This window comes from Sus scrofa, chromosome 13, assembly GCF_000003025.6.
Source record: "Sus scrofa isolate TJ Tabasco breed Duroc chromosome 13, Sscrofa11.1, whole genome shotgun sequence".
NCBI classification, from domain to species: Eukaryota; Metazoa; Chordata; class Mammalia; order Artiodactyla; family Suidae; genus Sus; species Sus scrofa.
The window spans coordinates 198,129,573-198,143,138 of NC_010455.5; the positions used below are offsets into that span (position 1 = coordinate 198,129,573).

Sequence of the window (13,566 nt, forward strand, 5' to 3'; positions counted from 1 at the left end):
TCCTTATGCCACAAATGTGGCCCTAAAAGAGAAAAAAAAAAAAGCCATACACTTCCACCTTGTTCTTTTGGAACCTGGTCACCATGCTGTCAGGAAGCCCAAGCAGCCTGGGGAGAGGCCCACATGGCGAAGAACTGAGGCCCGAAGCCCAGGCCAAGCTCCCACATGACAACCAGCACACCTTGGTGGCCATATGACTGTGACATCTTGGGAGTGGATTCGCTGTCCAGCCAAGCAAACATGGCAGAGAGAAGAACCATCTCCCCACAAATTGCAGATTCATGAGCAAAGTACGTGGTGGTTGCTGTTTTAAGGCACTAAGTGCTGGGTGGCTTGTTTCCCAGCACTACTAACTCAACAGCCTTTCAGAGGTGGGCAGAAGTGACAGCGCCTTGTTACCGATCAGGCTTGGAAAGCACGTACAGAAGGACCAAAGTGACTGACTGCTGTCCCACCTGAGAGAAGGGGCCCTTACCAGGCACAGTGGAGTTAGACGAGGGGCAGGTCAGGGGGAGAGGGGGAGAGGCGGAGATGGAGACGTTGGCTTCTTGCCTTTTTTTTTTTTTTTGCTTTTTAGGGCTGCACCTGCCCCATGGAAGTTCCCAGGCTAGGGGTTGAATCAAAGCTGTAGCTGTCAGCCACAGTCACAGCAACACCAGATCCAAGCCTCGTCTGCGACCTACACCTCAGCTCACAGCAACACTGGATCCTTAACCCACTGAGTGGGGCCAAGGATCAAACTTGCATCCTCATGGATACTAGTCGGGTTCTTAACCCACTGAGCCACAGTGGGAACCCGTAGTTGCCATTTATATCAAGTGGCCTGCTTTGCCCCTGTCCATTGATGAGAGCTACATAACAGAGTGGGAAAGACACAGTCTCTGGAGCCAGACTGTCTGGGGTTGAGCCCTGGCATTGCCGTTGCTTAGCTGTGTGGCCTCAGGCAAGGTTCTTCACTCCCACATGCTTCGGTTTCCTTGTCTGTTCAAGGAGGACCATAATAACAGAACCCACCTCTGAGTGCGGTTGTGACACAAATGACCTCATGTTTACAAAGGGCTCGGCTCATAGAAAGTTCTGGGGAAGTCTCTGCTCTGTGCTCCACAGACATGTGGGCCTTGGGCATGAGCCTCTCAGACATCCACGCCCTAGTCCCTGAGACTCTGAACACATGACCTTACAGGGCAGAGGGGCTTGTGCAGGTGGGATTCAGTTAACAACCTTGCGATGAGATGGGAGATGACCCTGGATTGCCAGGCAGCAGGTGCTTCTAAGAAGCAGGCAGGAGGGTCAGGGTTGGAAGCAGAGATGGTAGTGATAGGAGACTGTGACCCACTTCTGTAGCCTTAGAACCTGCTAAAAGGCAAGGAAACAGACTTTTTTTTTTTTCCTTTTTAGGGCAGCTCCTGCAGTAGATGGAAGTTCCCAGACTAGGGGTCAAATCAGAGCTGCAGCGGAGGTCTATGCCACAGCCACCGCAATGCAGAATCTGAGCTACGTCTGCGACCTCCAAGCAACCCACGGAGTGCGGCCAGGGACAGAACCTGCATCCTCATGGATACTAGCCGGCTTCTTAACCCACTGAGCTACAACAGGAACTCCAGGAAACAGATATTTGATGATAGGCCCCTGAGGTGGATTTGAGAGTCTGGCATCCAGCACTGTGAGACAATAAGATCTGTGTGGTTTCAGGCACTAAATCTGTGGTAATTTGTTAGAGCAGCAGTAGGAAACTAATCAGATTTTAACCTTGAGGAAGGTGGCTTTATAGTGCATGGAGCAGAGAGAACGCAAGGAAGAAGATGGGTTTGGGAATCAGTAAACCGTCTCTTTATTCCTCTTCTCCTGACTTAGCCTTGGTGGGGCATTTTCTCATTCATCTTAGCTTATGGAGCAGCCAAGTCCCAGCTCTGGTCTGGGTGCTGGCTCCAACCCCCTCTTGCAGGGGCTCCTTGGGCAGCAGGTGCGGACCAGCAAGGGCACAGCGGTTACACACGGCCAGAACCCCTCCCGATCACCTTGACGTTGCTTCTGATTGGTTGGGCCCACGAGATACTAGTTGCTATAAACTTTGAACGTTACCTCTAGACTTAAAACACTCAGTGTCCTATTTGTAAATTAGGCACAATCTAAGCCGAAGGCGGTGCAAGGAGCCAACACAGGTAAGTCGTTCTCTGGCAATGCCATTTCCAGAGCAGCAGCATCTCTTTAGCTGGGAATTTGTTACAAGCGCAAATGTTCGCCCCACCTACTGTAGCCGGCAGAGTTCTAGAACGGCCCACAATTCCCTTTCCTAGCGGGGAGGGGGAGACGGGGGTGGGAGGCATGCCGGGAATAATCCCCAGGATGACGGCCATGACGAATTTTACCCATGACTAGGTTCTGTTACACCGCCCAGTTTGTGCAAGGGAGATCAACCGGACTGAGCCCTTGAAAGAGACCAGGCTTTTTCTGAAATCAGGGTTGACATGAGAGAGATGCCTGGTGGCTGGCTGGAAGGAGGAGGGGACAAGTGGCAAGGCTGTAAGTGGCCTTCAGGAGGGATGACAGAAAACGGGGCTCTGCGTGTTGGCAGATGCAGACTCTTGCCCAGCCGCCAGAAAGGAAGGAGCCCAGCCTAGGACTTGATTCCATCCTTACACAACCTGGAGCAGAGAAGCCAGCCGTGCCGCACCCAGACTTCTGACTACTGACCTGTCAGCTAATAAGCGGGTGTTGCTAAGCCCCTCATTCTGTGGTATTCCGTTACGCAGCTAAGAATGAATTTACTGAATCAGGAGCTCTGTGTTTTAACAAGTCTCCAGGTGGCTGGGATCACGTTCAAGTTTGAGTAGCTGATGCACAGAAAGGGCCCACCCAGCACAGCCGGGCACACTTAGGTGGGTGGGTAGCAGCTGGTGTTGTACCATCTATCATATAGTCCGAAGATCTTTCTGCTTCTTTGTTGCCTCTGAAAACCTTTTGAAAAGCACAGAAGAGAAACCACTTTCAGGCTGGCCCTTTTCAGGTGTAAGATCAGATTGAGAACCTGGACATTCTGCATACACCAGACAAGGGCGTGAGTCCCCCCCTTCCCTTTGCCCACGCAGACCCCTCCACGCAGCTGGAGGGAATGCCCAGAAAGCTACAGCAGAAGGAAAGTCTGAACAGAAGTGGGGCCAGGGAAGGGGGACCACATCCCATCTTCCCATCTTCTGAGAGGCTGCAAGCAGGGGCAGGTTGCCCAGAGTCTTTGAAACTTTAAAAGCAGGACCTACCTCCTAGGGTGGTTGTGAGGCTGCAGCAGGAGAAGCCACGCCCAGGGCTCAGCACAGCACCTGGTACAGGGACATGGAGTCAGGGTGAACAAGTCTGTGTTTGTTCCCTTTTCCATTGTCCTCCATTCCATCCTTTTGGCATCCTTCTCACTTCTCCCAGTTTTTTTTTTTTTTTTTTTTTTTTTTTTGTCTTTCTAGGGCTGTACCCAAGGCATATGGAGGATCCCAGACTAGGGGTCTAATAGGAGCTGTAGCCGCTGGTTTACACCACAGCCACAGCAATGCCAGATCTGAGCCTCGTCTGCGACCTACACCACAGCTCACATCAATGTAGATCCTTAACCCACTGAGCGAGGCCAGGCATCGAACCTGCGTCCTCATGGATACTAGGTCAGATTCGTTTCCATTGAGCCACGATGGGAACGCCTTTTGACTTTTTTTTGATGAGTGTGAGCATGGTTTATCTTTCTCCACCCATTTATTTTTAAGCTATACATGCCATTTATGGTTAAAGTGGATTTCTTACAGACAATATATGGTTGGTCTTGTTTTTTTGATCCAGTCTCCATTTCTGTATTTTTTTTTTTTTTTTGTCTTTTTGCCATTTCTTGGGCCACTCTCGCGGCATATGGAGGTTCCCAGGCTAGGGGTCCAATCGGAGCTGTAGCTGCCAGCCTACGCCAGAGCCACAGCAACTCGGGATCCGAGCCGCGTCTGCAACCTGCACCACAGCTCACGGCAACACCGGATCGTTAAGCCACTGAGCAAGGGCAGGGATCGAACCCTTAACCTCATGGTTCCTAGTCGGATTCGTTAACCACTGCGCCACGACGGGAACTCCTCCATCTCTATATTTTAATTGGTGCATTTGGACCACTGGTGTTCAGAGTGCTAACTGGCTTGGTAAGATTCATGCCTAACATATTCATTACGACTTCTCACTCTTTTAAACATTTCTGCCCATTTCTCCCCCACCCTCCCCTGCATCCTTCTTTCCATCTCTCTGGTTGGTTCCTGAGTCACCCCCCACCCCTCTTTGCTCCTGTAGGACTCCTTCACTGTGGGCTGTCCTGAGGGTCCTGGGGGAGGGCAGCATGTGTGGATGGGGCTGGAAGGCCCGCCCAGTCTCTGAAAGAGGCCCCACAGACAGGACCAGGAACACAAGGAGGTGGACACGTCTTGGGGAGGATGCTCGAGGGTGAGCCTCAGAAAATGTGCTGTCTCACCCTCTTCTTTGAGACATTCCCAACCTGGGAGTTAATCAAGGGCCTGTCCATCTCTCCATGTTAGCACTTCATTTTTTTTTTCTGTCTTTTTGCCTTTTCTAGGGCTGCTCCCGCGGCATATGGAGGTTCCCAGGCTAGGGGTCTAATCAGAGCTATAGCCACCAGCCTACACCACAGCCACAGCAGCTCGGGATCTGAGCTGAGTCTGCGACCTACACCACAGCTCACGGCAACGCCGGGTCCTTAACCCACTGAGCAAGGCCAGGGATTGAACCCGCAACCTCATGGTTCCCAGTTGGATTCATTAACCACTGAGTCACGACGGGAACTCCCCATGTTAGCACGTCTGTGGCCTCCATTCACTCAAAGGAGAAAACACGGCATGGGGACCACGTGACCCGCTACCTCTTAATGCAGGTCCTGCCCTCCACAAAGTCCAGCTCTGGCCACTGTCCCGGTTCATCTCGGCGGCCCAGGTCAGTCTTCAGGTCTCAGGACCTGTCTCGGTGCTGCTCTTTGCTCTTTGCCTCCCACGTCTGCTCCGGGCTGAGTCCCACTTGAAGAACAATTTAAACATCACTCCTCCCCGAAATTGGATTGTGATGATCATTACACAACTACAGATGTGATAAATTCATTAGGTAATAAAAAAATAAACAAATAAAATAAAATAAAAATTAAATAAATATCACTCCTCCCAGAAACTGCCCCCGCCCCCCAGGCAAGGCGAAGTCCTCTATTAAGCACTCCTTTTCCTTCATGGCCTGTGTGACAGTGGTAACGGGTCCAGGTCTTAGGGCTGGAAAGTGATCTTCCTGCTGCCTGCCATACTGCCACTGCTAGCCCAGCTCCTGGCACTGGGCGATGGCTCAAGGACCAGCCCCTGAATGGCTGCGTGAATTAGTGATCGTGTTGTCAACTCCAAAAAACTGATATAAAAAGAGGAGTTTATAAAAAAGAAAACAAGAAAGAAAAAGGTAACTGGCACCTTTTAAAACTGGTAAATGAGGAGTTTCCATTGTGGCTCAGTGGGTTAGGAACGTGACTGGGATCCATGAGGATGCAGGTTCGATCCCTGGCCTCAGTCAGTGGGTTAAGGATCTGGCAGTGCCACAAGTTCAGCATATGTCACAGACACAGCTTGGATCTGGCATTTCTGTGGCTGTGGTGTAGGCTGCCAGCTGCAGCTCCAATTCGACCCCTAGCCTGGGAACTTCCACATGCTGCAGGTGTGGCACTAAAAACAACAATACAATAAAATAAAATAAAATAAAACTTGTAAATGAGTGAATTGAGGAGAATCTGATTTTTGGGTATCAGTCACCAAACATCCTTTTCCTTAGTCACTCAACAAGCATTTTCTGAGCATCTTCCCTGAGGGACCACACTCGTCCCTGAGAGAGAGCAGGTGAATGAGACATGTTCTCAGGAAGCACCGACTTTAGGTCAGAGTCAAAAGCACATATGAACTCCAAGATCCACCCCTGAAGGCCAAGGGCAGTTAGAAAGACGGTCGCAGTGGAGACATGACTTTATGTTGATGAAGCCTCTTCTCTGGCCCCCTGTCAGTGAGAACTGCTGGGACCACATTTCCCGGGTTCCGCACCCGCCATCGGGGGCAGGCGGACTGGCCCTCTTTGGTTCAGCAGCCCTGGTGAGAGCAAAGCAATGTCACGAGGCAGTGAGAGCAAAGCAATGTGTCACGAGAGCAGCACCCCCCGCCCCGCCCCCATCCCAGCCTTGTTACAACATCACCTCGAGTTTGCTTCGTGCTCCGGTGGGGAGATTACAGCATTACACGGCGGGCAGTGTGGGCCGGTCAGCACGTGCCACCCACCCTTCCAAAGCCCGGCTGGAAGAGTCTGAGCACTGGCTTGACATTTTCCAACCAGAGATTGTGTCAGTGACGTGCGTGATCGCGGGTTCCCACAGAAGACTGATCTGAGCCCTGACTAAGAAGGCCATTTGGAAATGAGGAAGTGTATCTTGGGCTCCTTGTGGTTTCTGATGAAAACTGCTGCAATGTGGGGCACGGGTGAAGGAGCGCCGGGAAAAGAGCTGTGTGTGGTCGGCACGCTCTGCTGAAGGTGGGGCGGTTGAGGGGAAGGTCCTTTAGGTCCTTCCTGAGTCCGTGAGCCACGGCGTCGCTCAGCGTTTCTCACGCTTTTACACTCATGACACTTTGGATGCAACAAATTTTCCTGTGCGGTCCTGTCCTTTGCATCCTAGGCTGTTTCACCAGCCCCTTCCCATGTGCCAGCAGCTCTCTTCCAGTTTTTGCTGCAACCCCAGGGTCTCCCATGGGTTTGCAAACATCCCTGGGGAAGATCATGACCCTGGGATCTAAAATCAAGCAGGTGTGGAGTCCCCGCTTTGGCTCAGTGGAAATGAACTTGACTAGTATCCATGATCATGCAGGTTTGATCCCTGGCCTCGCTCAGTGGGTTAAGGATCCAGCATTACTGTGAGCTGTGGTGTAGGTCAAAGATGTGGCTTGGATCTGGTGTGGCTGTGGCAGTGGTTGTGGCTACAGCTTCAATTCAACCCCTAGTCTGGGAACTTCCATATGCTGCAGGTGTGGCCCTAAACAAAAAAAGAAAAGAAATGACATAAAATCAAGCAGGTTTGTTCTCACATTCTAAGAACAGCTCCAGGATGCCAAACACATTAATTTAATTGCTTGTTCAACAGGAAAGAATGACCTCTTCTAATACAGAGCTCCTTTGAAACGCATCCTTTTAATGGGTCCAGAGGAGAGCCTGTCCCGGTCTCAACCACTCCATTAAGCACGTGGAGAAATGTTGGGAGATTTCAGTCCATCTGGAATAAGATGAAATCCCTCAGAGATAGGACACGCTATTTGATCATTGGAAGGATGGTAAAAGAAAGTGATTTACAGAGGAGTTCCTATCCTGGCACAGCGGAAACGAATCTGAATAGGAACCATGAGGTTGCAGGTTCGATCCCTGGCCTCAATCAGTGGATTAAGGATCCAGCATTGCCGTGAGCTGTGGTGTAGGTTGCAGACATGGCTCAGAACCCTTGTTGCTGTGGCCGTGGCAGAGGCCTGCAGCTATAACTCTGATTGGAACCATAGCCTGGGAACCTCCATATGTCTCTGGTGTGGACCTGAAAAAAAAAAAAAAAAAAGAGAAAGAGAGAGAGAGACAAAGAAAAAAAAGTAATTTACAGAAAGAAAATGGATAACAGCAAACATTTCAGTGACTCAGAAAACGCCTAGAAATCACGTCAGGTGAAAGTTTACTTTTTCTATTAACCCCTCCCCCAAAAACCCCCAAAACTCTACCTAATAATAACTTCCCACTACAAACATTTGCTGGCACACTGAGAACCTACTAAATTCCGGCTCTAAGGGTGATCTTTTAATTTTTTATTTTTGGTTATAGATGTTCCTGGGCCAGGGATCGAACCTGAGCCACGGCAGCAAGTTGTGGCTCTAAGGGGAAATGACATAAAAATCCTGACTTGACATCTTTGTTCACAGTTTCTTCCTTACCGTTAGGTTTTGTTTGACTTATTTATTTATATTTTCTTTTTAGGGCTGCACCTATGGCATATGGAAGTTCCCAGGCTAGGGGTCTAATTGGAGCTGCAGCTGCCAGCACCAACCACAGCCTCAGCAACGCCAGATACGAGCCACATCTGTGACCTATGCTGCAGCTTGTGGCCACATTGGTTCCTTAAATTACTGAGTGAGGCCAGAAATTGAACGGGCATCCTCATGGATACTAGTTGGGTTCTTAACCCACTGATCCACAACAGCAACTCCTAGGTTTTTTTTTTTTTTTTTTTTTTTTTTTGTCTTTTGTTGTTGTTGTTGTTATTGTTGTTGTTGTTGCTATTTCTTGGGCCGCTCCCGCGGCATATGGAGGTTCCCAGGCTAGGGGTTGAATCGGAGCTGTAGCCACCGGCCTACGCCAGAGCCACAGCAACGTGGGATCCGAGCCGCGTCTGCAACCTACACCACAGCTCACGGCAACGCCGGATCCTTAACCCACTGAGCAAGGGCAGGGACCGAACCCGCAACCTCATGGTTCCTAGTCGGATTCGTTAACCACTGCGCCACGACGGGAACTCCAGGTTTTAAGTGTAAGAACGATTTTCTTTGTTTCAGACTAAGTAGACTTCAACTTAACATCATTTACTGGAATAATCGAGCATTAAATTATTTGAAAAATCCCAACAACACTGCTAATATATTGTCAATCGGCGTGCAACTACTCTTTGTTTAAAAAGCCAATGCAGGGAGTTCCCGCGTGGCAGGGAGTTCATGGTTAATGAATCCAACTGGGAATCATAAGGTTGAGGGTTGGATCCCTGGCCTCGCTCAGTGGGTTAAGGATCCGGCATTGCTGTGAGCTGTGGTGTAGGTCGCAGACACGGCTCCGATCCCGTGTTGCTGTGGCTGTGGTGTAGGCCGGCAGCTACAGCTCTGATTAGACCCCTAGCCTGGGAACCTCCATATGCCGCGGTGAGGCCCTAGAAAAGACAAAAAAATCCAAAAAAAAAAAAAAAAAAAAAAAGCCAATGCAAAGAAGGTGCCACACACATGAACATGAAAGAAAATTCATCATAGCTTCAAAGCAAAACTGTCCTTGTAGTTGGAAGATAAACACAGTGTTCCCAAATACTACTGAGCAAGAACGTTATTATAACTCTGCAGCTCAGAAAGTAGAAGTCAGAGGGCTCGAGCAATGTCTAGTGTACCAGGAACTGAAGAATAGGAGGAAGCAGGTTCAAAATGGCCATGGGTTTTTCCCCGAGATGTATATTTTACAAGAAATGTTTGATTCCATTTTAGATATGGAAAGAAAGTGTGTTTTTCCCATGAAAAGGGGAAACAGGAAACGTATAAGTAGCTGGCCCTATTACTATGTCCAACCTGGAAAATTAAAAAGGTGGAGAGAATGATTAGTCATATGAGCATGACTTATTAAAAATGACTTTCAGGATAAAGTCCCTTTCAGGAACATACATGCATGAGGGAACATTTCCCAAAACCTGACAATGGGACCCTTTTATTCTTTTTCTTTTGCCATGCCCAACCTGTGGAAGTTCCCGGGCCAGGGATCAAACCCAAGCCACAGCAGTAACCCCAGCCTCTGCACTGGCAATGCCAGATTCTTAACCCGCTGAGCTACAAGGGAACTCTGGGATCCTTACTTTCGAAAGACCTACTCAGTGAGCAAGATAGTGGGTTTGGGTGGAACCCAAAAAGTCATAGAAGGAGTCCACCAGGCTGCAGTCATGCCACCTCGACAGATGAGCAGTGGTGTCTGGGAGGGACACAGGCCCCAGCACCCAGGCATCTCAGCAGTCTGGGCCCAGGGGTGGGACTCTCCCAGCTGAGCTGAGAGACCAGGGCATCTCCAGGGGAGCCAAGAGAGGAGCTTTCATGGGTGATACTTCTCCCCTCATCCTCTCCCTGCCAGGCAGCAAATAGTCCCTAGGAGATAGAAAATCTGGAAAAAACAGTCCCGGAAGGAAAAGTAAACGTTGTCACGAAGAGGTCAGGAGAGTAAGATAATAAATTAAGTACCTTGCACACTGCTGTGGATTGAATTATATCTCCTTTGTTTGAATGCTGCAGCCCAAACTCCCGATGGGATGGCATTAGGAAGTGGGGGCTCTGGGAAGCAGTCAGGTTGAGATGAGGCGCTGAAGGTGGGGTCCCCATCTTCAAGCCTCGCCACGCAGGCAAAGAGAGTTGCCAGCAGAACCTGTGCCAGGCCGGCCCCTGACCCCAGACTTTCCAGAATCCAGGACCATGAGAAATATAAATAGAAATAATAATAGAAATAAGAGAACCTGCTTCAGCCACCAAGACTATGGAGCCCGAGCTAAGAAGACCCCTGTCACTCAGGCATCTTTGGAACCAGGACTGTGAATCAATGTCTGTGGTTTCTAAGCCTATGTTCTTAAGAACTGTTTTCTCCCTTTGACAGAAACACTGAATGAAAGCATTCAACACGCTTTAATTAGCGGTGGTGCACTGTTTGCTTTCGAGGGTGACATGTGACATTTGTTTTGCAGGGTTAGATGTGAGCTGGAAAATTGGACATCTGAAATTAACATATCAATAGTCAAATCAGTTCTCTTAATAAAGGGACATCTCTCTGATTTCTGTAAAAGCTCTTTAATGACCTCTGAAACTCGGACAGCTGAGTTTCCGAATTTAAACTGGGAAAGTGAAGGTTTCAAAAGGGTAAAAGTGATCAAAAAGGTTCAGTCAGTACCTGCTCAGGATTTAAATTCACTGCATGACTGAAAAGTGTGAAATATGAGCAGAGTCCTTTTTAAAACACTGAAGTATAGTTGTTGTACAATATTATATAACGTACAAGTGATGATATAGTGATTCACAATTTTAAAGGTTATACTCCATTTATAGTTTCAAAATATTGGCTGTATTCCCCGTGTTGTACAATCTACCCTTGTAGCTGATTTATACCTAAGAGTTCGTACCTCTCACTCCTCTACCCCCATCTCACACCTACCCCTATCCTCTCCCCAGTAGTAACCACTAGTTTGTTCTCTATATCAGTGAGTGTAGTGTTTCTTTTCTTTTCTTTCTGGCCGAACCTGAAGCGTATGGAGGTGCCCAGGCTAGGGGTTGAATTGGAGCTACAGCCGCTGGCCTATGCCACAGCCACAGCAATGCCAGATCCAAACTGCATCTGCAGCCTACTACACTGCAGCTCACAGCAACGCTGGATCCTTAACCCACCGAGCAAGGCCAGGGACTGAATCCGAATCCTCATGGATACTGATTGGGTTCTTAACCCGCTGAGCCACAACCGGAACTCCAAGCATAGTATTTTTATTTTTATTTTATTTATTTATTTATTTGCTTTTTAGGGCCACACCCACAGCATATGGAGATTCCCAGGCTACAGATCCAATCGGAGCTACAGCTGCAGGCCTATGCCATAGCCACAGCAATGCCAGATCCAAGCTGCGTCTGAGACCCACACCACAGTTCATGGCAACGCCGGATCCTTAACCCATTGAACGAGGTCAGGGATCGAACCCACAACTTCACGGTTTCTAGCTGGATTTGTTTCCCCTGCGCTACAACAGGAACTCCCAAGCACAGTACTTTTTAAATGGATTTATTACGATATAATTTAAATACCATTGTGGTACTTTATTTTTGGCCACACCTATGGCACGCGGAAGCGCCCGGGCCAGGGATCCAACCTGCGCCACAGCAGAGACTCAAGTCACAGCAGTGACAACCCTGGATCCTAACCTGTGAGGCCACCAGAGAACTCCATAATTTAAATACCATCATGACACTTGAAAAATTGTTGTCTTTAACTCCATTGGGATAAAACTGATATTCTGCTTAACATCGCTGGAAAACATTACTCATAGTAATTTAAAAAGCTGTTACGAATGTCTCTATCTCTCAGTAAATCTACTAATAGGTTGGCAGAAGAAGGTTAAATTCTGTCTTGATGCCATCTAAATAAAACTTTCTTCTAAGTTTATATTGTAAATACAAGCAAAAGACCATAAAAGTATAAAGCAATTACAACGAAATGCATGCTTTCCCTCCTGAGCTTATTTTTTGTGCTTGTTTCCTATTTCGAGTAGGCTGGATGGTTTCGCCGGCTTATACTGCCCACAAACTGTCCTGTGGTTAACAGCCGGAAGAGGGACCATGAGATTTCTTTTGCCAGATGCTGGGATATGACCGAATAGTCATGTCTGAAGTTCTCCTTTATGGCCTTCTCTTACTCATGCTTTTTACCATCTCCATCCTACATGATGAAAGAGAGTGCCGTGTCTATGGCCAATGACTAAGGTACCCTGTCCGGGCATGCTCTGTTTGGGTCCTGGCATCTTCTGACTCAGGCTGTCAGCGCCATTCGGAGGTATCGGGCAAAAGTTAAGAGTCAGACAGCCAGCAGCCCCATGGCTGTGGCCACCTGGGTTCCAAAAGGCAAACACTCAGAGTTCCCACTGTGGCTCAGCGGTAACGAACCTGACTAGTATCCTGAGGATGCGGGTTCAATCCCTAGCCTCACTCAGTGCATTAAGGATCTGGTTTTGGCGTGAGCTGTGGTGTAGGTCACAGATGAGGCTCGGATCTGCATTTCTGTGGCTGTGGGGTAGGCTGGCAGCTACAGCTCTGATTTGACCCCTAGCCTGGGGACTTCCATATGCCACAGGTGTGGCCCTAAAAAGAAAACAACAAAAAACAACCCCAAAAGCAAAATCTTACCCTGAGGGCACTTTCTAGGACAGCCTATAACTTTGTATAATTACAATTTTTATTTCTTCATAACAATGTTCATTTTCTCACCTGGTGGTTTAAACGTGTTTACTACGTGACTCGCTGTGGTTGCTCAAAATCTGCATTAGTGGTGGGTGCTTAAGACCCCCAAAGGACCAATTATGGACGTAAACTTGGCAAATTAATACCCTTTCCTGGCCAGGGTGGTGCTGATGCCCCTGGTGTTAAAACAGGACTGCACAATACAGCCTTGCTTCCAATATACCTAAAGCCAAAAATGAGAGTTAACTCCACGCCTGGACTCTCCGGCAGCTACACAGGGTGGAGGAAAATAATGGAGGACTAGGAGGTCCGTAGCCTCGATGGCTGACATTCTTCTGAAATGCATTCACTCGTTGGTTCATTCATTTGTTCACCCATTGGTTGAAGATCTACTTTGGACCAGGTGCTACCTATGCCAAGGGCTGGGGCCCAGCAAGGATTCCATCGTGGTTCCTCGAGGAGCTGGCTGGCCCACAGGGCAGACCATGCTGACCCCAGGAGCTACTGAACACAGAATCCAGGTTGTAATTCTGAGGGCCGGTCCTCAGAGGTCTTGAGGGCACAGGGCAGCACATGGAAGGCGAGGCGGGCAGTGAGGGAGGAGGCACAGCCAAGACCCTGAGGTGGCAAAGGTCTATGCTGTTACCTGCTGAGCATCCCAGGTGTCCATCCAAATCTCTCTTCCCCCAAAGGAAAACCCTTCCCAGTGGCCTGAAGCATCACTTAAAGAATGGGGTGTTGGTGTGTTGTTGCAGTTCTTACCTCCTCGGTAAAATTC

General features: G+C 48.8%; 1 protein-coding gene and 1 long non-coding RNA gene across 2 annotated transcripts in view; both read right to left on the reverse strand.

Annotated features, from left to right (window-relative positions):
- Positions 1-13,566, reverse strand: part of RCAN1 (regulator of calcineurin 1) — a 99,472-nt gene that overhangs the window by 23,317 nt on the left and 62,589 nt on the right. The window lies entirely within an intron of this gene.
- Positions 1,514-5,608, reverse strand: LOC106508034. The gene is made up of 3 exons (XR_001304574.2): positions 4,889-5,608; positions 3,258-3,317; positions 1,514-2,958 (listed from the first exon to the last, which is right to left on the reverse strand). It is a non-coding gene; the product is annotated as an uncharacterized LOC106508034 (long non-coding RNA).